Raw genomic sequence first — 23,474 nt, forward strand, 5'->3', positions numbered from 1 at the left:
AGGTGGAGATAAAGGAGTATGTGGCTCTGGTTTAAGGTGGAGATAAAGGAGCATGTGGCTCTGGTTTAAGGTGGAGATAAAGGAGTATGTGGCTCTGGTTTAAGGTGGAGATAAGGGAGTATGTGGCTCTGGTTTAAGGGTTTACCTCCAGCCATAAAGACGCTCACAAAGAAGGCCATTAAACCATACAACTCTATGGTCTAATTATGCTCGCTACTACCACTCTATTTCTCTCTCCTCTCCTCCCCTTTCTCTCCTCTCCTCCCCCTTTCTCTCCTTCTTTTCCCCCTTATCCTCCCTTCACATTTCCCTACTCCCTCTTGACTCCATCCAAGATCTTTTTACCCCTTCCCTTCTCCTTCCTCCCTCCACATCCTCCCTATTCCCTCTAAGACCCTCCCTCCCTCCCTCAAGGCTCACCCAATATAATCCCTCCCTGCCTTATTTCCCCCTCCTTCTCCCTTTCTCAATCCCCCCCTTCTATCCATCCCTCTCCCTTCTACCCCCTCTCTCTACTAAGTACTTTCAATCCTTCATCCTCTTCTCCTCCCCCAATTGACTCTTCGCCATCTGCTGACCTGGACCACCACGCACCACCTGTCCCTGAAAGCAAATAATTAACTATCACTATTCTCTTATTAACCTTCAGATTCACAGGTCACTTTCTAATTTTAACAACCTGAGATGGAATTTTGTCTCACTAACACACACACACACACACACACACACACACACACACACACACACACACATCATCATCATCAACAACAATAATAACAACAAGTGAAACAAAATAATGAGCGTTTGTCGGTGTGTGGGTTGTAGAGGGAGGGGTGGTGAGGGGACTGAGGGAGAGAGGTGGGAGGTAAGGGAAGGACTGGTGGAGGGGTAGGGGTTGTAAGGAGGTGGGGGTTGAGAGGAGAGGGAGGGGGGAGGGGGTAGGGGAGGGAGTGTGGTAGGGGATGAGAAAGAGATGTAAGGATAGAGGGAGTAGGGGAAGAGGCAAAGGAGGAGATAGGGAAGAGGGAGGGGAGAGGGAGGAGGAATGAGTGAGGGAGTGAGAGATGGACGATGGGGGAGAGGTAGAAGAGAGGGGATGAGGGAGAGGATAAGGTGAGGGAGTAAGGCAGGGGGTGAGTGAGGTGGTGAGGTAGGGACTGATGGAGAAGGTGAGGGAGGAGGTGTGGTAGGGGGTGAGGGAGGGTAGGGAGTATGGTCGACATTTGGTCTCAGGTATACACACCTCACCTGGCTGGTAATTGATGTATGCATAATCTATCTGGGTCGGTATAGGCATCTCCTGACCCACCCTGCCTCGTTAGATAAGGGAGGAGGCGAAGTGACGGAGAGGGAGGGGAGGAGGGGAGGTGACGGGGAGGGGAGGGGAGGAGATGGGAAGGTAGGAGAATGGGGAGGAGATGGGAGGGGAGAGCGAAGAAAGGAAAGATAATCATCATACAAAATACTATTCTAATCCAGTTTTGGCTCACATTATTTATAAAAAAAAAATCTCGTTAATCTCTCCCTGTTATGAGCTTGACCTCTCTCTCACCACACCATCGTCACCACCGCATCATTAGACAGTGTTCAGCTGAGTCTTCCTGCACTTCTCCAGCTCTACAGTGTTCGATGTTCACCTCCCAACCACGCCCTACACCCCTGACCTCTCCTATCCCCGTCTCCTACAACTATCCCTGCTTATCCAACCGTCCAGTACATCTGTCCACTCTCTCTTCATCTATCCAACCTCCTCCAAAACACCCTCTGTCTTGCTTATCCTTATCTAGTCCACTATCCACTAAAACTATCCATTTTCTCTACCTAACCATTTTCTTGTTTATAATCTTAATAATTAGATAAATAAAACCCACATACGTAGACTAGAACAAACAGAACATTTAACATACCAAACAACAACAATAACAAAAAGTAAACAACGAAAACAACAATAATAATAATAAAAGTAAACAACAATAAGAAAAATAAAACAAAAAAAATAAGAGAAAACAACAACAATAATAAAAATAAACGATAACAATAATATCCCATTATAACAACAAGAGGTGAAGTAGACCCTAGAAAGCATTATAACTTTACCATAACAACAACACTCACGCTAGGACGAACACAACACAAACACTGTCACCTATTTTCCACGGAGACGAACCAGTGACTTGACTTGACTTACCTGTGCCGTGACGGATCTACCTGAGTTGACTCCCTCCCTCTCTCTCTCTCCTATTCTTGTTCCATCCCTTCCTTCCTTCCTTCCTTTCTTCTTTCTTCATATATCCTACCATTGTCCTTTCAATTTCCTTTCTCTTTCTTTGTCTCTCTTCCAGTTTATCTTCCTCTCTTAATTTTCCAGTTCCTTTTATACGTCTTGTGAACTTCCTTTTCTCTCTTCTACAAATCCTACTTGTACTCTCCCTCATCCCTACCTTACCTCCTCCCCCCATCCTTCACCACCACCATCATCACTAGGACAACCACCCACCCCTACCCTCACCACCACACCCCTATGCCTTCATCACCACCAAAACCCTCTCCTCCCTCTTCCTCCACCCCCCCATCAAACCCCTCTCCCCCACCCTTACCCTCCTTCACCATCACTACTCTGCCCCTACGCTCCACCACCACGACCACCCACCTGGAGAAGGCACACATAGGAACCTTTGTAAGGTCTCGGTTCAGGTCGTATAATTAGGATGGTTCACCTCCCTCACAGATGAGTCAATTTACTCAACTCACTTTGTCCTCAGTCCTGTGCGAGGAGGGGGGTAGGGGGTAAGGGAGGAGGAGGCAGGGAGAGAAGGGGGCAGGGAGAGGAGGGAGCAGGGAGAGGAGGGGGCAGAGAGAGGTTAGTACTAGAGAAGAAAGTAGTGGAATCATATAACCTAATCTAACCTGACTTAAACTAACCTGACTTAAACTAACCTACCTACACTAACTTAACCAAACGTACCCAAACCTAAACTAAACTAACGAAGTGAGAATGAACGATACACCATACACACTACCATACAACCACTACCCTACCATACACCATACACACAGGGACTCGGGTCATGAGAGGTCAGATCAGTACCTCCAGTCTGAGTCAACAACCAGGAATTAACGGGAACTGATTTAGTGACGCCCCCCCCCCTAACCACCACCACCACCCAGGCCTTCGCTATTGTCACCACGCATCCCCATCATCACCACCACCGGCCACCACCATTACCACCATCACTACCATCAGCCACCACGATCACTACCACAAACCACCACCATCGCTACCATCAGCCACCACGATCACTACCACCAGCCATTACCACAATCACGACCGCCACCAGCCACCACCATCGCTACCATCAACATTAACCACCACCACCAACTATCACCATTAACCACACTCACTACCTAACCACCACCACCATCACTATTGCAACCTCTGTCACCACTAACCATCTCAAAAACCATTACTACCACAATCACTGCCATTACCCTCAACAACACCAGCTAATACTAACATCACTCATCTCTATCCATCCATCCATCCATCCATCCATCCATCCATCCATCCATCCCACATCTATCCATCTATCCATCCATCCAGTCTGTCTATCATACAAGAACACAACTCCACCCCCCCACCACACACACACATAAAGGATGAAATTCATAATTACACCAGACAAATGATCTTGGCAGGCGTTAAGATACACGATGATAACCTCTAACGTATATACAACCATTACCTCTAATATCAAGACGTTATTAGCCAGGAGTTAATTAAGGGAGGGGTCAAGGAACTCTAGTAGTATGATGGTCAGCGGGTGAAGAGAGAGAGAGAGAGAGAGAGAGAGAGAGGTGGATGTATGTACTGAAGAAAGAAAGAAAGAAAGAAAGAAAGAAAGAAAGAAAGAAAAGGCGATGCGGATACACTAATTGGAGTAAAAACCTGAAGGGGAGAGAAAGAGGAAGAAAGAAAAGCAGAAATAAGCCCAGAAAACCAAAAAAGAAAAAGAAAAAAGAAGAGAATGACGGACGAGAGACGAAAAAGAAATAGAAGAAGGTGAAGAGAAAAAGAAGAGAGAGAAGGAGAGACACAGAGAGAGACAGAGAGAAAACAAGTCAACAAAATCTACAATTCCTCATTTCACAACCCAGCCTCTTCCCTCCTCCTCCTTTCCCTCCTTACACCAGGGAAGCGGGGAGGAGGAAGAGGAGGAGGAGGAGGAGGAAGAGGAGGAGGAGGAGGAGGAGGACCTTGGAAGACCTGAAGACACAATCTGGGGCATCTGCGGCGACTTGTGGGGACTTGGGAGACCGCAGGAGAGGATATCGTCTCTGAATCTACGGCCGCAAACCATGGCTGAGGACGCCTGTGTGTGTGTGTGTGTGTGTGTGTGTGTGTGTGTGTGTGTGTGTGTGTGTGTGTGTGTGTGTGTGTGTGAAAGGATAATACAAAAGAATTGAGCAATAATAAATAATAATAAGAAGAAGAAGAAGAAGAAGAAGAAGAAGAAGAAGAAGAGGAAGAAGAAGAAGAAGAAGAAGAAGAAGAAGAAGAAGAAGAAGAAGAAGAAGAAGAAGAAGAAGAAGAAGAAGAAGAAGAAGAAGAAGAAGAAGAAGAATCAACGACAAGAAGGAAAAACCTACTCAGGTGGGAGACTTCAATGAGTTAGTAAGAACCAATCTCCCTCAACAAAGAGACTTGCCCAGATTAGTTGACTGGTTTGGTGATTGGTAGAACAACTAATTGGCTAATTAACTGATTGAGTAATTAGCCAATTAGTTAGGTGAGTTATATGGCGTAAAAACAACAAAATAAAATATTACATCTAATTTAATTTAAGTGATGATGAAGGACAAACGATGATACTGACACCATAAACCATGAACCATATCTAGTAACCAGCTTCACTACTACCACCATTACCACTACTACCACCATTACTACCACTACTACAACAACCACCTCCACTACTACTGCAACCACTACCATCACCATTACCACAACCATTATCAGTGTTAATTAAACCACTATTACCACCAAACCCACCACCACTACCACAACTACCACAACCACAACCACAAACACTATCTGTCACACCCTTTGCCCTCTCATTAACCTGTCGCACCTCCAGCCTACCTGTAGCATTGCACCTACCATGATGATTGTCTCTAAACTCCACCACACACACACACACACACACACACACACTCACACACACACACACACACACCACCACCACCAAAACCAAAAAACTCTCTATTTATTTAAATGAGAATAAGAAAATACAGTTAATTTTCCTATACACTTCATCCAGTCATTTTACACACAACAGTTAATTTCCTCTGACTGTCTAAAATAAAGACCCAGATCTAATTATTTTTTTCCTTTACGCTTCACTCCTTCATTAAAAACAGTTATTATCCTGGGCGGGTCATTAAAATGGTCATTACTGTATTAGACGCGGTGACCTGACGTATTAATTGACCTGTATGTGGATGTGTTAATTACGGAGACGCTATTCTGTTTATCGTCTTTTTTTTTCTTCTTTGGAATGTAAATATTTTTTATACTTTCTAAACTACTTTTATTTATTTTTTGATGATGATGATGATGATGATGATGATGATGATGATGATGATGATGATGATGACGATAATGATGATATACTTTTAAAATATCACCATAACGTCACAATTACCATTACAATACCATTTATTTTATAATTTGACCATAGTTTAAAATACCATTAGCTAAGTAAATTAGCATAACTTACATCACCACCACTACAGATGATTTTTATTTTGCCTTCATATGAGAACTTCTTATAAATCTCTCAAGATGTCATACAAAAAATGTTGTCTACGAGTGAATTACAAATTTTCATTCCTACGTTACGAGTTTATTAAGTGTTGTGTTGACGTTGTTTCTGAAGGACACTGTAAGTACAATTGATTATTTTCTAGCTTAAATATATATATAAATAGATAGGGAGATTAATAAGGCAAAAGGCATATAAAAATTTAGTTAAGAATGGCATTATTATTTCTATTACAATTATGAATACCTACTACTACTACTACTACTATTACTACTACTACTGGAAATAATAATAATAATAATAAGAAGTAAAACAACAACAAAAACAACAGACTATTACCACCCTATAGAGAGTTAGACACACACACACACACACACACACACACACACACACACACACACACACACACACACACACATTCATCCCTAACACCTGTCTTAAATCGCCAGTGTGGTCTCGTTATAATCACTACCCTTCGCTACACACCTCACTCAAGGCTTTTATCACTAAGATCTAACACTGGCGAACGATTTACATGGATGAAATAAAGCATGATGAGAGAGAGAGAGAGAGAGAGAGAGAGAGAGAGAGAGAGAGAGAGAGAGAGAGAGAGAGGAATGTGACACCAGCGCGATACAGAAAGAATTTTGGTGGACTTTTAAATTCCTTGTATTCGTATCTTGGCTGTGTGTACGATCTGGCCTAAAAGGTGTCAGCCATTTTTCTTTTTTTACGCCTTTTTTTTTTAACGTGCCGTGTGACATTGAGGAGGGGCGTCACCCAAACCAAGTTCTCTACATTTCGACTTGACAAGGGCCTCACAACTCACAATTACCGCCAGGATGTTGCCACAGGTTCTATAGAAAGGCGATTTGGTCCCCCCTGAGTGGTTAACACCGCTGCCACCACAACAACGTCAATCACATCCGCCACAGGGCCTACACCCGCGACAAGCCTCCTATTTTTTCTCCAGGATAATCAACTCAACATCATATACCACCCCAACTTCCTCTTCCTATACGAAATACATCAAACCATACCGAATTAATTAACCCAATCTATTATAAGCTCAAGTTCACTCTGATCATAAGTTTTAAATATCAATATCAAGGGGTAGTATCAGAGACCTTTCTTGTTCATACTGGAATAAAAATAAAAGCCACCCGAGTGCTTTTTGGTGGATGTTAGGCTTGTGAGGCATCAGCTGTCTGACAACAATACCTCTTTCCAGTCTTGTTTCCCAACGTCCATAAAACCTTTAATAGTTGTCGGAGGAGAATGAAAAAAAATTATATTTTTTTCTGACACCTTTCTGAACAATATGACAGCGAGGATGTAAGATCGAGTGGGTGATAAAGAGAGGGAGGAGAAGATGAGAGGTGTGATAACGAAGGAGAAGAAGATGAGAGGTGTGATAACGAAGGAGAAGAAGATGAGAGGTGTGATAACGAAGGAGAAGAAGATGAGAGGTGTGATAACGAAGGAGAAGATAGCTATCACAATACCTGGTCGGGGGAAGTGGAGTTACATCCACTTAAGTGTACAGTCGAGGACAAAAGTTCGTAGACTGCGACCAGGAGAAATTGACTCTCTCAGCGTGAGTGTGTGTGTGTGTGTGTGTGTGTGTGTTGTGTAGTAGTGTAGGTTATGGCTGTGTAGAGGTGTAGAAGGTTGTGTAGGGTCAGTGTACAGCATAAGTGTAGGGTGTGGTAAAGTACACGTTGGGCTACAGGTGTGTAAACTACAGGTGTGTTAACTACAAGTGATGGGGGCCAGATGACCGCTGGACGGGGGTTCGCCCACCCACAGTCAAGACCATTACTCTATCTGTATTCATTAACTCACTCCCCTCACTCTCACACCCCTCCTTCCCCCTCACTCTCACCCACCCACTCATTCCCTCTCCATCACCCACTCCTTCTCCCTCATTCACCCAGTCCCTCTCCCTCACTCATCCCTTCTCCCCCCTCATTACCATCGTCTTTAGTCATCATTGTCATCGTTATCATAATTATACCTTTTCTATTGTCCGCTATCCTTACCCTTCCTTCTCTCTCCCCATATTATGCAAATTATCCATTGTACCTTGGCCTTCCTCCTTGCCCCCCCCCCGCAACAACCCCAGGAGAGTCCATGGAGGTATGACCCCCACCCACCCTCCCTCGCCTCATGAAGCAGGTGTCCTCGAGTTATGTTCTTACCCATAGAAAAGCGTCCGTTTGGAAGGGTGTCCATAGACTTAAGAATCACCTGCCTGAAGTGGATGTCCTAAAATTACGTTTATTTCCTCTTTGGAGAGAATGTCCAACCAGGAGGGTGTCCTTGGATGTACAACTCAATCTTCCAGAAAAACGTTCCACATGTCCCACTGTATCTCTAGGATGTCCCCGTCTTCACCCCCCCTAAGGAAGATGTCCCACCAGCTTCCTTCGTCGGGTGTGTGGGGGGTGTCCAAACTCTCCTCCTCCCCCAGCAGCGTGTCCCTAGCCATCCCCCCAGAAGGCTTAGTGTCCTGGGGGTCAGAGGCCACACACCGCCACCCTGACTTGTGGCCGTCCGTCGTAACTCTGTCGTTATGGCCGCCCACCCGACCAGAACGACAATAATATAATTCAATTTTTTTTTATTTATGTTTTCTCTCTTCTTCTTTTGTTTCTTTCTTCTTATTCATAATTATTTATCGTCTTGTACATTTCGCTTTTGTTTATCCTTTCCGAAACATTCATCTTCCTCTCTTCATCAACATCTCTCTCTCTCTCTCTCTCCTCATCACATTCCCTCATTCCTACCCTCCCCAACCTTCCTACTAACCAACTAACCTCCCCAGAACTCTCCCCACACCATCTCACTCCCATACGCCATCACCTCCTTCTCCCTACAACCTCCTCCCTTCACCCCCTCTTTCCCTCTCCCCAACAATCCCTCCAAATTCATTTCTCTCCCACCCCCCCATTTCCTTTCTCCCCTACCACTCCCTCCTCCCCTGTCACCCCTGTACTATTTCCCTCCCCATTTCTCCCACAACCCCTTCGCCCTCTAAAACGACAACCCCCTCCCTTACCCCCACCCCCCCCTCCCCTACCCTACCACAGTACCACCTTCCCCTGCCTCTCCTCACCACCCTCCCTCCCCCGCCACCCAGAATAACATCTTCGTTCCGTCGTGTTTGTAATTGCTGCAGTCACTCGTAAGGGGACATAAAAGAGCCCTTAATAACTGTTCGTCCGTAATTGGCTCGTTCCACTGCCAGAACCTTGAGGACAATCACGTGATGCCCGGTGACGTACGGATTGTGGTGACCCTTGTTCGGTTATACACATGTTCGATATATATATATATATAGGAGTTTTAATTGGTAAAAGGTGTTTGGTTTATGTAGAGAATTGGTTATATGGTGTTCAGATTACACAGTATTTACTCTATATCGGTGTTCGGTTTGCGTTCGATTGATATAATGTTGACTATATCGTTGTTCGGTTTATGTGTGTTCGAATTACACAGTGTTTACGTAATAAAGGTGTTCGGATTATATGTTCGATTTTATACAGGTGTTCGGTTTATACGGCGTTCGATATCTACAGGTGTTTAATGATCCACATACAATCCTAACCGTATACAGTCATATAGCCAAGGGTGAATATACACGGGAAATATATTAGCTATATACCGAGCATATCTGGACACAGTATATATACATCATAGACAAGGTATAGCATATCTAAGTTATACACAACGTATGGATAATATATACAGGGAGTATATTTGATGTATACACGGATTATGTCTCAACTAGGGTATACACACTGTCTAAGCAATAGGTTATACACAAAATACTGTATATCTAAGGCATACACTGAGCATATCTGACCTACAAACGAAGGTATACTCACGCTATACACTGTCTACATCTATACCATACACCAAGTATATCTCGGTTAATTTTACGGTGTATTAAGGCAAAAATAATTGATTTAATGCAGCAGACCACCAGGGGTCGACCTGGTGCAAAAGAAAAAAGTGACCAAGATTTTTCTAAGGCTAATTTGACGGTGCGTTCAGAACTCAACCGTGAAAATTAATAGTATTGTTGTTTGACGTCTCTGTCTGTACGCACTGACCCTTTTGTAAGTCTGGGCACACTGAATGACGTGTAGTTGTGATGTTCAATATGGATTAATGTGGTTTTGTTGTAAGAATTTTTGTCATGTTTTATTTTAATTGATATTATTATTGTTGTTATTATTATAATTTTATCACTATTGTTATTGTTATTGTTATTATTATTATTATTATTATTATTATTATTATTATTATTATTATTATTATTATTATATTTTCGCCCGCAGGCCCCGATGTGGGTCATTGACCTGTGCCCTGGTGGGTTAATCCCGAAAAAAAATAAAAGCAAATACGAAAGAAAACAAACAATAACAACAATAGAGAAGAACAAATAATAACACTAACCAAGAAGAAGAAGAAATAAAGAAACGGAGAGAGAAGGGTAGACAGGAAGAGTGTAATAACAACAATAATAAACATTAGCATAAAGATGAACACAAGAAGCCTAAGACGAGAGCTTCAACAATGGCTGCTCCGGGTAACACACACACACACACACACACACACACACACACACACACACACACACACATGGACGGTGTGAACGTAAATATATACACGTTTCCTTTCCTTGATGCCCGCACTAAGCCATTATCTAACCCACATATACAACAGGTCAGAGGTCAGAGGTCAGAGGTTAGGTTAGGTTAATTTTAAGGGGTTCGGTATTGTTAATGGTAAGTTAAGTCTAGTTAAAGTCCTGGAAAACGCACCCCCACCCTCCCCTCTCCTCTCACCCGCGGCCTACATCTGAAGAATCTCTCACCACTTCCCGTTAGCTGTCAAGATGATGGAAATATTCATCGATGAAATACCTTGATATAAGGGGGAAGGGGAGAGGAGGTTCAGGGTGATGGGATGATCAGGTAAAGACAGACAGACAGAGACAGACAGATAGACAGAAAACAGACAGACAGATAGACAGACAGAGATAGAAAACACACATACAAACATACATACACCCAGACTGACATACCACACCCCCTCCATACTCCTACCCCCCCCCCCCACCATGCCCTACACCCATCCATACCCTGCCACAACAAGACAAGGATCGTCTGTCACTAACTGGTCCAGTGATCCACCCAAACCATATATGGATTTACCCCTAATTGAGTTGTTAATGTTGTTAGGGTTCACACCTGTAATTAAACAAACCCGCTGATAACAGGTAGGTGAGGGGAGGCGTACAACTGGTCATAAATACCTACCTACCTCTTCCATACATGCCTATTCATTCCTCTCCTTTTCCCTCCCTTCCCCTACGTTCACTTATCTCCCCTTTGTCTTCCTCCCTTCATACGTTCCCTATCTCCCTCTCATCATCCTATCTTTCGTCACCTCCTTCCATACACCTCTCACCTGTCTCCACCACTCTCTCCCCTCCCCTCCCATTCTCTCACTTCACAAAAACAAATTATGTTTCTGATCGACGGATTTGGTGTTGAAGGCGAGGCTGACCAGATGACGGCAACACGATCCAGCTTTATAAGGCCAGCGACGCATCTGTTTACGTTTTTCTAACTCAATCCGGATTCGACAACCCGTTCGTCTAAAGCCCCCGCCAGCTCTTAAGTACGAAATAAGCTAATTCTTTTATTTATTTTTTTTTTTGAATGTCAAACACCTGAGATATATTAAGACATAAACAGCTCACAAAGGAGTAATCTGAGACGAATATCTCCAACACCTGTGTGAGATTAGGACATATATACTGTGCAGTGGAGTGATTTAGGACATATCTCCAACAGTGGAGTGATTTAGGACATATCTCCAACACTTAAGAGAGAGAGAGAGAGAGAGAGAGAGAGAGAGAGAGAGAGAGATAAATGGAAATACATAATATTATAGATAGATAAATATGATAGACAGAGAGAGAGAGAGAGATAGATACACACACACACACACACACACACACACACACACACACACACACACACACACACACACCAAAACATTAATATCTGAACCACGTCGATCCTCAGCGAGATAACCCAACCCTTAACATTACAGCCGCTGCCTAATTAATGACAAATTAGTTGATGGTGTCTCCTCTGGGTTATATCTCCGGTCCATTAAGAGAAGAATTTGATCGTTTAGAGATACCTGGTCTCCAATAAGGTGTCTCTGATATGGATTATTTGCCTGGGCAGGAATTAACGAGGTATTGGTGGTTGGTGGAGAGGAAGGTGAGGAAGAGGATGAGGAGGAGGAGGAGAACAAGAAGAAGAACAAGAAGAAGAAGAAGAAGAACAAGAAAAAGAACAAGAACAACAAGAAAACTACGATAACAACAACGATAACCACAAAAAAACACCAATAACAAAATAATAACAACAACAACAGGAGGAAGAACCAGAAACAAGAAAAGGAAGAAAAAAAAAGATGAAACGAAAAGAAGAAATAGATAAATAAATAAAAACCTCGACCACCTCCAATATTTACATCACGACACAAACGCACACGGACACACACTCACACACACACACACACACACACACACACACACACCAGGGTCGGTAGGTACATTGGCACTCCTGACACTCTAAGGAAGGAAGGTATAGGTCAAGTAGTGGCACTGATGACCTATGACCTACCACCAACACCTACACACAAGACAAAAGAAACTTTATATTTATTTCAGAACAGAGAAAAATTTTTGACTACATTTTCCGTTTTTTCCCTTAATTCATCATTTATCTACATGTAATAACCTTTAAAATGCTGTCATCAAATGCGGCAATACTGTACGTGTAATTTAGGGGTAGGTTAGGTTAGGTTAGGTTAGGTTAGGTTAGGTTAGGTTAGGTTAGGTTAGGTTAGGTTAGGTTAGGTTAGGTTAGGTTAGGTTAGGTTAGGTTAGGTTAGGTTTCACGGATTACGGTACCTGTTTGTGATGAGTCTGACTAAAGTATCTCATTGTATTAACATAAGGGAATCATCACACCTGTCCCATATACCTAAACCGGTAATGAAGCCTCAGATATAATGCATATTTACACTACCTTTATCATACCACCAATATATCGGGGTTTATCTACCTGTAATTTATATCGGGACTTGTATTAAATGTCACTGAATAAATGTTCTTAATCTGAGTGGGTATCTGAGTGGGTATCTGAGTGGGTATCTGAGTGGGTATCTGAGTGGCAAGGCACTGGGCGTCTGATAGCCTTAAGGTCAGCCTACAGTAAGACGTGAGAGTTATATCGGAAGGCGTGGCTGAAGTGCTGACCTCGCTTGACCAGGACAAAGGTGGAAGGAAGAGAAGGCCAACGTAACACACAAAATGATAAATAATAATAGTAATAATAATAATAAATAACAATAATAACAAAAATAATAATAAATATAATAATGAAAAAAAAAATAATAATAATAGTCACAACAAAAACAATAGACACATAACAAATATTAATAAATACCAAATAAACACAAAATATAAACAAATAAATATCTCCCACATTTCTATAACCACCATGATATTTGTCAATGTTTCTCTCTATAAAAGTCACCCTACAAACCCACCTGTTTAAGTTCTGACCCTAATCTACGCTCCTCTTTTACCTGGAAACAACTCCCATCCTCCTTAAGCAGACTCCAACTCCATATAAAGGCTTTAAAACCCCTATTGGAACCCACATCTTTCAAGTGTTTCAGACAAATCGTAGCTGTGGTTATCTTGACAGGAGTAATGTGGTTATTTCGCTCTACAGGTTACAGTGTGGGCGAGGAAGGGGAGGAGGAGGAGGAGATAGTGGTAGTGGGGGGGAGCAGGGGAGAGGGAGGGGGAGGGGGAGGTCAAAGAAAGAAATGGATGGGTGAGGAAGGGGGGTGTTGGAAGGGATGGGAAGGTGAAATGAAAATATAGATTAGTTTGGGAAAATGGGGAGAGAGCAACTGAAGGAAAGGATATGAAAATTATGGAAAGGGAAGGGCAAGGGAGAGAAGTAGTAGATGTGTGCAAGTGAGATGACGAGTAGACCTGAACAGGCGTCACTGAGAAGGAAAGACACATGTCAACAAACCACACATGTTAGAGAACAGGTGTTACAAGTGACCGCGAACACCTGTATATCAACACCAGCTGGGCTCACAGAGGAAAGGGGGTCAGACACACAGATACAGGGCCGTAATGCACGCCCCCCGTCACCCACACTCACGGCCTTGTGATGTATTGTCGTGGGCGGAGGAGGTGGTGTGGGGCGAGGGTGAGGAGGTGTGGGGCGAGGAGGAGGAGGTGTGGGGCGAGGAGGAGGAGGTGTGTGAGGGGTGAGGAGGTGGGGCGAGGAAGAAGAGGTGGGGCGAGAAGAAGGTGTGGGAAGGAGGAGAAGAGGGTGTGGAGGCAAGGAGGAGGAGGTGTGTGAGGCGAGGAAGAGGTGTGGGGGGAGAAGGTGTGAGGCAAGGAGGAGGTGGGGGAGGAGGAGGAGGTGGGGCGAGGAGGAAGAGGAGGCAAGGAGGAGGAGGTGGTGTGAGGCGAGGAAGAAGAGGTGTGGGGCGAGAAGGTGTGAGGCGAGGAGGAGGTGTGGGGCGAGGAGGAGGAGGTGTGGGGCGAGGAGGAGGAGGTGTGGGGCGAGGGTGAGGAGATGTGGGGCGAAGAAGAGGTAAGCAAACGGCGTCGATTAGGAGGAGGAAGTGATATGGTGGGATGGGGGAGGGAGACGAAGTGGTGGTGAGAAGAACTGAGAAGGAGTAAGAGGAGGAGGAGGTGAAAGGAAGAAGTGGTGGGAGGAACAGAGGAGGAGGAGGAGGAAGGTAGCGACTACCATATACAGAGTTGAGGTCACCAAGGCTTTTATTTTCTGGCGCTCAGTCCTACACACACACACACACACACACACACACACACATCCCTCTCCTCACACACAAACACACACACCAATTCATTACACCTGAGGTCGAATAAGAAGGTGTTGTGAACTTAAGTACAGGTGTGGAGGTCGTATATATAAACAAACTGTCCCTAATTGCACCTGCACTCACACCCTCACAATAATGACGCGACATACATCACTATCATCGACTCGTCTCAGGCTCCTCAAGCTGCCAGAACACCTACACCTGACCTCACAGTCTCAAAGAATCGTAAGTTAATTTGTTTCCCACCTTAAAGACTGGATATGTAATAAGAAACTGTTTTACTCACACTACGATATAAAAAAAGAAATTCTCATGTGTTCTTAAGTTATTTTTTTCCTATTAACTGGATAAATGAAGACGGATCTACGTGTCTCATTTTACACTACGGAATAAAACACAGATTCTCAAAAGGTATGTAAATGTGTGTGTGTGTGTGTGTGTGTGTGTGTGTGTGTGTGTGTGTGTGTGTGTGTGTGTGTGTATGTGTGTGTATGTGTGTGTGTGTGTATCAATTTAACTACTTCACTTAAACTACGAGATAAATATAGATTCTCATATTACACGATGTTAAAAATTTTCCTTGTTAGGTTAGGTTAACCTTTAGTTAAAATAAGCTGGGGTGGCTTAACTAAATCAAGACAGCTAGGGTAGGTATTTTTCTATCAGGATATTTAATTTACTTTTAAGGTGAGAAAGCGTGAGAAACAAAATATGTATGTTGTGTTGTCAATAAATTACAAGGGATAAGAAAAAAACCATAATATTTACACATTAAAGGTAAGTATATATAAGCAAATGAAACATCAACATATTCTATTTTCCCTCTTGACACTTCCCCCGCCCATCTCAGCCAGGCCAGGGAGAGGTAACTGGGAAGGAGTCAAGGAATAGAAAGACTCAGAGCCAAAGCGGGAACGTGTATGAGAGAACTACATGTCTCCTATGTGTTGGGTGGTTAGGAGATAATTTAGTAATGTCTCCTATGTGATGGTCAGGAGATAGTTTAGAACTGGACAGTGAGATTGATATAACAGTACTCATAGCAGGTTGGGGAGGAGGGGGGGAGGCCACAGGCAGGTCAGGAGAATCTTGTTATCAGAGAGGATTAAGTACCAAACTTGTACCGCGCAGGTCCAAGAAATCGGATCCCTTGTACCACGCTGGGGGGACGGGGGGCGAGGGTAGAAGGTGAAAGAAGGAGGAGACAGACACTAGCCCTGTGGTACTATAATCAAACCCTTTATCTCTCGGGATACAGGAATACGATCTTCCAAGGACGTGTGTGAGAAGAGAGAGAGAGATATAAACATTGATGCTTCCATTGTCCCCTTGGGGGTGGGGTGGGTGGGTGGGGTGGGGTGGGGGTGATTTTAAAAGGTCTGTCGCTGGCACAAAAAGTCAAGCGAACATTCGTCTGGCGTAGTTTCTCCAAGTGGCGACGTGACGTTTACATTAACCTCTCAGAGTCTCACTTTTAGGTACCATTTACTATAAACAAAGGCAAAATAAGAGCCAATCTGTATTATATCATCTATAAGTTCTATCGTCTATCCTTTCTGTCTATTACGTGACCGTTATCTATCGTCTGGAGAGAACAGGGGGTTAAAGGGAAGGATGAGACGCAGAATAAGGGGTCCAAGGGAAGAGACACGAAATAAAGGGTTAAAGGGAAGGATGAGACACGAAATAAAGGGTTTAAGGGAAGGAAGAGACACTGATCTATTACCAACTGTTTAAAGGGGAAAAATAATCCAGACAGAAGGACAACCAGGACAAGGTGAGGAGGACAAAAACAACAACACAAGGAGGACCCACACAGGACAAGATGACAAAGGTGGGTATATCATCAACCCCTTCTTTCTTTCTTTCTTTCTTTCTTTCTTTCTCTCTCTTTCTTTCTTTCTTTCTTTCTTTCTTTCTTTCTTTCTTTCTTTTTCTTTTTTCTTTTTCTTTCTTTTTTCTTTTCTTTTTCTTTTTTCTTCTTTCTTTTTTCCTTTCTCTCTCTCAGATATGAAATGAACTCAGACCAAAATAACAGCTGATTGTTAGGAGTGGGGGTGGGGGTGGGGGTGGGGTGGGGGTGGTGGGGAAGGAGGAGGGTGTTATGGAGTCAATCACAACCTTTTGAGTTTCACAGGTGCTCGAGATTCACGATGATACACTTAGAGTCTTATCTCCTCAGGCCTCTTTGTGTTAGACAGCTGGGCTTTATCTCCTCTTCACCTTCTTCCTCCCTCCCTCTTTCTTTTCTTTTTTTGAATCCCCCCTCCTCTTCATATCTTCTTTTCTCCACCATCACTAACACTGGGCGACCCCAACATAGACGCCATCATGAAAACAGAGAGAGAGAGAGAGAGAGAGAGAGAGAGAGAGAGAGAGAGAGAGGAGCGACCTGATCACACACCCACCAGCAACAGCGTCAATCTCACTTCAGTGTTATAGAGAACAGATGCCGATTATTATCAGCCCTGTCCCAGTCTGGCTAGTGGGTAGTGGTCACAATCACAACCATCCACGCACATTAATTACACTCTCAGATGACAAAAATAATGACCAATTTACTGATGATCTTCATTCACAGGAGAGGACAAATATCGCCTCTCTTCTACCACCAACAATCAACCCCTTGCGATATCACCCCCCCCACCTTTCCTCCCCCCTTGGCAGGTCTTCACGGACATTAGAGTATAGGTCTTTGTGGTCTCTTAGTGGGTCTTTTTGCCACCTCCAGGACATGACCTTTGCGATCTCTGAGTAAGACCTGTCTCCGGAATACGGTGCATGGATTCTTTCTTATATTCTCTGTTATCTCCCAGTAGACCAATTTTTCTTTCAAGTCTCCCGGTAGGTCCTCGTGATCTCCTTCTCTCAAAGACTAGGAGACTGGAGCCGCGCCACTTGGAGATCTGCCGGGCCCCCTGGAGCAAGAAGCGGCAAGAGAATGCAATAACAGCGATGTGTAATTCTGGCTCTAATGTCTATGATTTACCTCGTCAGCCAATGGCGGGGCCTGCCAGGTCTACCAGCGCTGGCAAGACACCTACACACACACACACACACACACGTACACACAGTCACAGATAAACGCAAGCACACGTACATACACAGAAAATAGACACACAAAAAACGTACACACACAGCCACAAATAAACGCAATCACACGTACATACATAAAAAAATACATACACACGCACACTCAAACACGTACACACAGCAACAGATAAACGCAAGCACACGTGCATACACAGAAAAATGTACACACACACACACACACACACACACACACACACACACACGTTAATAAACCCAGAAGCACATATACTTGTACATAAAGATAACATCCACATATACATACACCCAGCTGCATGTATACATAAAAACGAATGCATACATACGTACATACATGCATACATACAAGTACACAAGCGCATAAAAACACATTCCGACATTAGCAATGATACACAAAACTTATTCATCCATACAAACATACAAACTCAAGCACAAACAATACACATACTCAGTACTTTGAACATATACACGATCACATACTTTACACATACTGTACACAAACAATGAAACACAAGTACACACAAAAACATTAACTACACATAAACAAACACTAAATACAAACAAAATAGTTACTACTCATAAGCAAATAAGAAACAAACAAACAAAACGCTTACTACACAAACACACACACAAACACACACAGAGAGAACTCCATAAACTACATTAAAGATGGCTCTCACTTTACGATGCTACAAAAAAAAAAATTAAGTTCAATGAGACACAATGACCGAGGGGTGACCACTAACAACCAGGGGAGAGAACTATATTGATGATGATTAGGACTTGGCAACACTGGTGATGTCCAAATGAGGGGGGGGTGGGGGTCTGTATTGGTAAAATTGGCAACACTATATATATATCTATGGGGAACATTGTGGACGTGGTGAAGAATTGGTAACACTGGTGATGTACCTGAGAGATGTAAACAAGAAGACTTGGCAACACTGGTGTAGTGGAGGGAGTGTGTAAGATCCTGATTGTTCTCTTGGAGTAGGAGAGAGAGAGAACTCGTTCGCCTTAGATGATGGTTACAGCTATTTAAGATTTCACAGGTAAGAACAGAATAGCCCCAATCTACTGTCATTACCCTGCCACTACTAGACGTAACAATGTTTCCCCCCCCCAAAAAAAAACACTACCACCACTACAAATACTACTACTACTACTACTACTACTACTACCACCACCAACACCACTACCACCACTACTACTACTACCACCACAACTGCCACTACCACTCCCACTACTATCACCACCACCACCACTACCACTACTACTACTACTACCACTACCACCACCACCATAACTGGCCGTCGCTGTAGAGTTTCTTGGGATGTCTCGGTAAGAGTCTCCAGCAAAGTCCAGGTAGGTTGGGAGTGTTGGGAAAGCCACGACAATGGTTTATAAACATTGTGTGAAGACGTACCAAACACCCCTAGGAGAAACTTTAAGCTTTAGCGGCAATTGTGTGTGTGTATGTGTGTATGTGTGTGTGTGTATGTGTGTGCGCGCGTCGTTCCCTTACACTACACTACACTCGCGGTGCCACCTTCCTATCCTTGGTACCTACACCCTAAGCGCCCTCCCTAATCTATATCCCTCGACTATTCTACACCTTAGACCTTCTTACACCCTGACCCCCACCACCACACCCCCGTAAATCAACAGCTACCAGACACTCTATAGCTCTCACATCCTCCCCTCCTTCTTCCTTCACCACCCCCTCCTCCTCTACCACCACCCCCTTCTCCTCTACCACCACCCCCTTCTCCTCCACCGTACACCCATTTACTGCACCTTGGTTTGTTTTCTACTCACCTGTTGGTTTGTTTACACTGTATCACCTGTGTCTACAACCTTACCTGACACTTATATTAGTACCTGTCATTACCGTCAATTTTTATGAATGAATCGCCAGGGCACATCACCTTAATCACAGGTATCGTCTAGCTGTATACCGGATGTCCCTCTTATTATCTTACATTTAAAAATCCCCGGGTTTTCATTGGCTGAGGAGTTGTTCTTCGAGTTTTTCATTGGCTGAAGAGTTATTATCCGTGTTTTTCATTGGCTGAAGAGTTATTATCCGAGTTTTTCATTGGCTGAAGAGTTATTATCCGAGTTTTTTATTGGTTAAAGATTTATTATCCGACCTTTTTATTGGTTGGTGTATAATTATTGTTAAGGTGAATCACAGACCAAACTCAACACGTATAGTCTGTTTCTTTGCTGTCTCTCCCTCTTATAACTCTCATTAAAAATTCCCGAATTCTCATTGGAGGAAAGGGAACATACTCAGAGTTTTTCATTGGTTAGAAAAATCACCTACCTCTGCACCGAATCAACCTCTTACAATATCTTCCTAATAATTCCCCCGGTTTTCATTGGTTGGAATGTATAAGAGCTTTTCATTGGCTGGAATAAGAGTTTTTCATTGGCTGAAATGCTTGAGAGTTTTTCATTGGTTGGGGGTATTTAAGACTTTTTTTTTATTGGCTGGAGAGTTTTTCAGCCAGTTAAAACATCTAGTACCCTGAAGAGTGTTTTTCGAGCCAGTTTCATATCCGGCAGAGGGTGGCCTTGGGGCGTGTGGCTGACGACATCAATCAAGCGGACTTCCCTCCTCAACTCACTTCCTAGCACACACACACACATAGGTCTCTTACACTGTTCACCATCCCGTATATACCGTATGCGTTCTAGTATGTACCGAGGTAAACAAAATAGATGCTGGAGTATACAATGTTTTATTATGTACCGAAGTAAACAATTCACCAATATATGATTTTGAAATATTTCCCATGCCTTCAACACCCAACAAAGTACTTAATATCCTTCAAGTGTCTAATTACCCACCAAAAGCCTTAATATCAACCACTAGTATAAAACTCTTTCAGTATAAAATTACATATAAATATTTCCCTCTAATAAATTTCTAGGCACCAGCACTAGAATAAATAATAATTTCAATGATTGTTTTGTTTAGGTAATCTCTACCTGTGCGAGCCTCTCCACCAACTCCTAGTTACCTGCCCCACACCTGTATATGATCAGGTATAATGAATGACATCCTGAAGTATCATGTTTGGTTAAGTTTAATGTATAAACAACTATGAAGTTCTATACAGTTATCCATAAAATAATCCTCGAGGGTCATCACTAAGAGACTGTCATCATCAATATTCGTCCATTAATGATCCATGACTGATATCCTCACCAAGAAAAATGTTATCAGAATTAACATCAAAATATTACCAGCACTTAATTGACTCCCCCTGAGCGATCCTTCAAGCCTTCACATTAATGCACCAGCCACATGTGAGAGCTCTTGGTCACGTTGTTTTAACCTCCCACACCAACCTTGAGTTTGGTTCAAGTGTAACAAAGATATATTCACTATTTCCTAAGGTCGTTACCCTAACAATGTCCAAAGTTCAACAAATTATTTCATGTTTTTTCTAATCAGAATTCTGGTTGAAACATCTCCATTTATATACACTTTCAGCGTCGGTTAAAACCTTCCCTCACTACACCAGCAGGAGGAGAGGTGGTGAGGGCCCTGCCTTTACCTGAGCCAGCGCTGCCTGTCGTTAATAAGAGACTGAAGGAACAAGAGAATTTCCTCCGGTCGGGTGTGCCTCAGGGCAGCATGCGATGCCCTTTTTTTGCCAGTTGTCGACGTCTCATGGGCGGTTCAAGGTCACCCAGGGTTGAATCTGTTTATCTCGTATCTTCACCGCGATAGTGATTTGTCTCATCAAGACTTGAAGTTAAGCTCTTGTGCATTCTCTGTAATTATCCTCCTCGCCTCGACTCTCTTACGTACAATTCGTAATTACTAATGATATTCTTCACTGGTGGTTGGCATTTAATGAACCATGATAGACCTTTAATGTAGTGCATTAGATTAAACCGAGAGAGTTAGGAGGAGGTCTTGTGATGCGGGTAAGCAGAGAAGGATGACCCCGCTGGCTGTGTTTACAACCCAGGTGGAGAAAAAGTAGTGTGTACAGGTAAGTGACTCAGTGGAGGAGTCACGCTCACTGGGTGTTCCCGACTCCTGTTTATACACTATACAGAACAACGTGCACAACAAACACATTATTATACCGTATATAGTGAACAGTAAACAGCATACAGTACAGTATACACTCAACTGAAGACTGACAGAAGGCAAGACGACTCTCCCATGGGTGACCTGAACTTGTATCTTGTCCTTGTGGTGGTGATGTGAACCCCAGGCCCCATCACTATGTGGACGTACACATGCAAACACACACACACACACACACGCTCACGGGGAAAAGCACATGAAGACCCTTACACACACACACACACATACAGAAGACGCACATGAACGTCCTTACACACACACACACACACATACAGAAGACGCACATGAACGTCCTTACACACACACACACAGCTCCAAGTGTGTACAGTGAACATACTTAAATGACTACAAGGCAAAGAACACGACCAACACACACACGCTGTCACGCACAAAAAACGAACCTGCGTATCTTTTACTATACTGAGATGTTCCTTCCCTCCATCTGTCTTTACTTAAGCGAATAAAAACTAACTTTGAAAATAATACTGAATATACATTGTGAAATATTAATGTTATAATTTGTATACTTTGTTCATTAATCTTTGAGAATAAAAACTTTCTTATCTTGTAAAATACCAGAAATAACTTTTACATCATGCAGTGTAGTGATTCATAATATTTGATATGAACGAAAAAATATATAAAAATACTCAAAATAAATAACAACTCATATAACACTAAGACGTTCTAACACAACGCAAAAAACTATAGTTATTTATAAAACACTAAAACAAAAACAACAATTACTATTAAAAAAAACTACAAAACAAAACTACAGGAATAACAACTATACTTAAAACTTAACATCACATTTCAAAAAAATAAAATAAAATAAATAAATCTCTCGTAAAAACAACATTGGAATTCTGAGTCGTGAATCTTCTCTCCCCTTCCCCCACCCCTGTTGACCTAAGGATGAATCTCACCTCTAAGTACCCAGATAGACACCACCGCCGCCGCCGCCACTCTCAACGAGGCATTTAAATTCGGCAACTCAAGACACAAACGAAGGATCAGTTTTATGTAAATGCAAAATCCCACGTACCATAATTACGATTTTAACTATGCAAATTACATCCCGCTATAAAAAAGGTGTTAATATTTAGCATAAAACAGGTAAAAAAAGATGAAATATTTGGGGGGATCTGCGTGTGTGTGTGTATGTGTGTGTGTGTGTGCGTGTTTGTGTGTGTTTGTGTGTGTGTTTTTTTTCTCGCCTCGTCTCTTGCACCATTCTCCTCATCTGAATATTGTAGGGTCAGGAGGTAAGAGAAATGACGAATAAATACTCGTGGGTAAAATAATATAAAGTTGGAGAGGAGAAAGCGAGAGAAGGAGGAGAGGAAAATATGAATTGAAGGAAAGGAGAAAATAAAAGAGACGCTTTGAGGAGAGGAGAGAGAGAGAGAGAGAGAGAGAGAGAGCCATCACCACCTCTTCCTCCTGTGTCACCGGGATTCCCCCCTCACACACGTTGGATCATTACCCAC

The sequence above is a fragment of the Homarus americanus genome, unplaced genomic scaffold (assembly GCF_018991925.1).
Source record: "Homarus americanus isolate GMGI-L3 unplaced genomic scaffold, GMGI_Hamer_2.0 scaffold23578, whole genome shotgun sequence".
NCBI classification, from domain to species: domain Eukaryota; kingdom Metazoa; phylum Arthropoda; class Malacostraca; order Decapoda; family Nephropidae; genus Homarus; species Homarus americanus.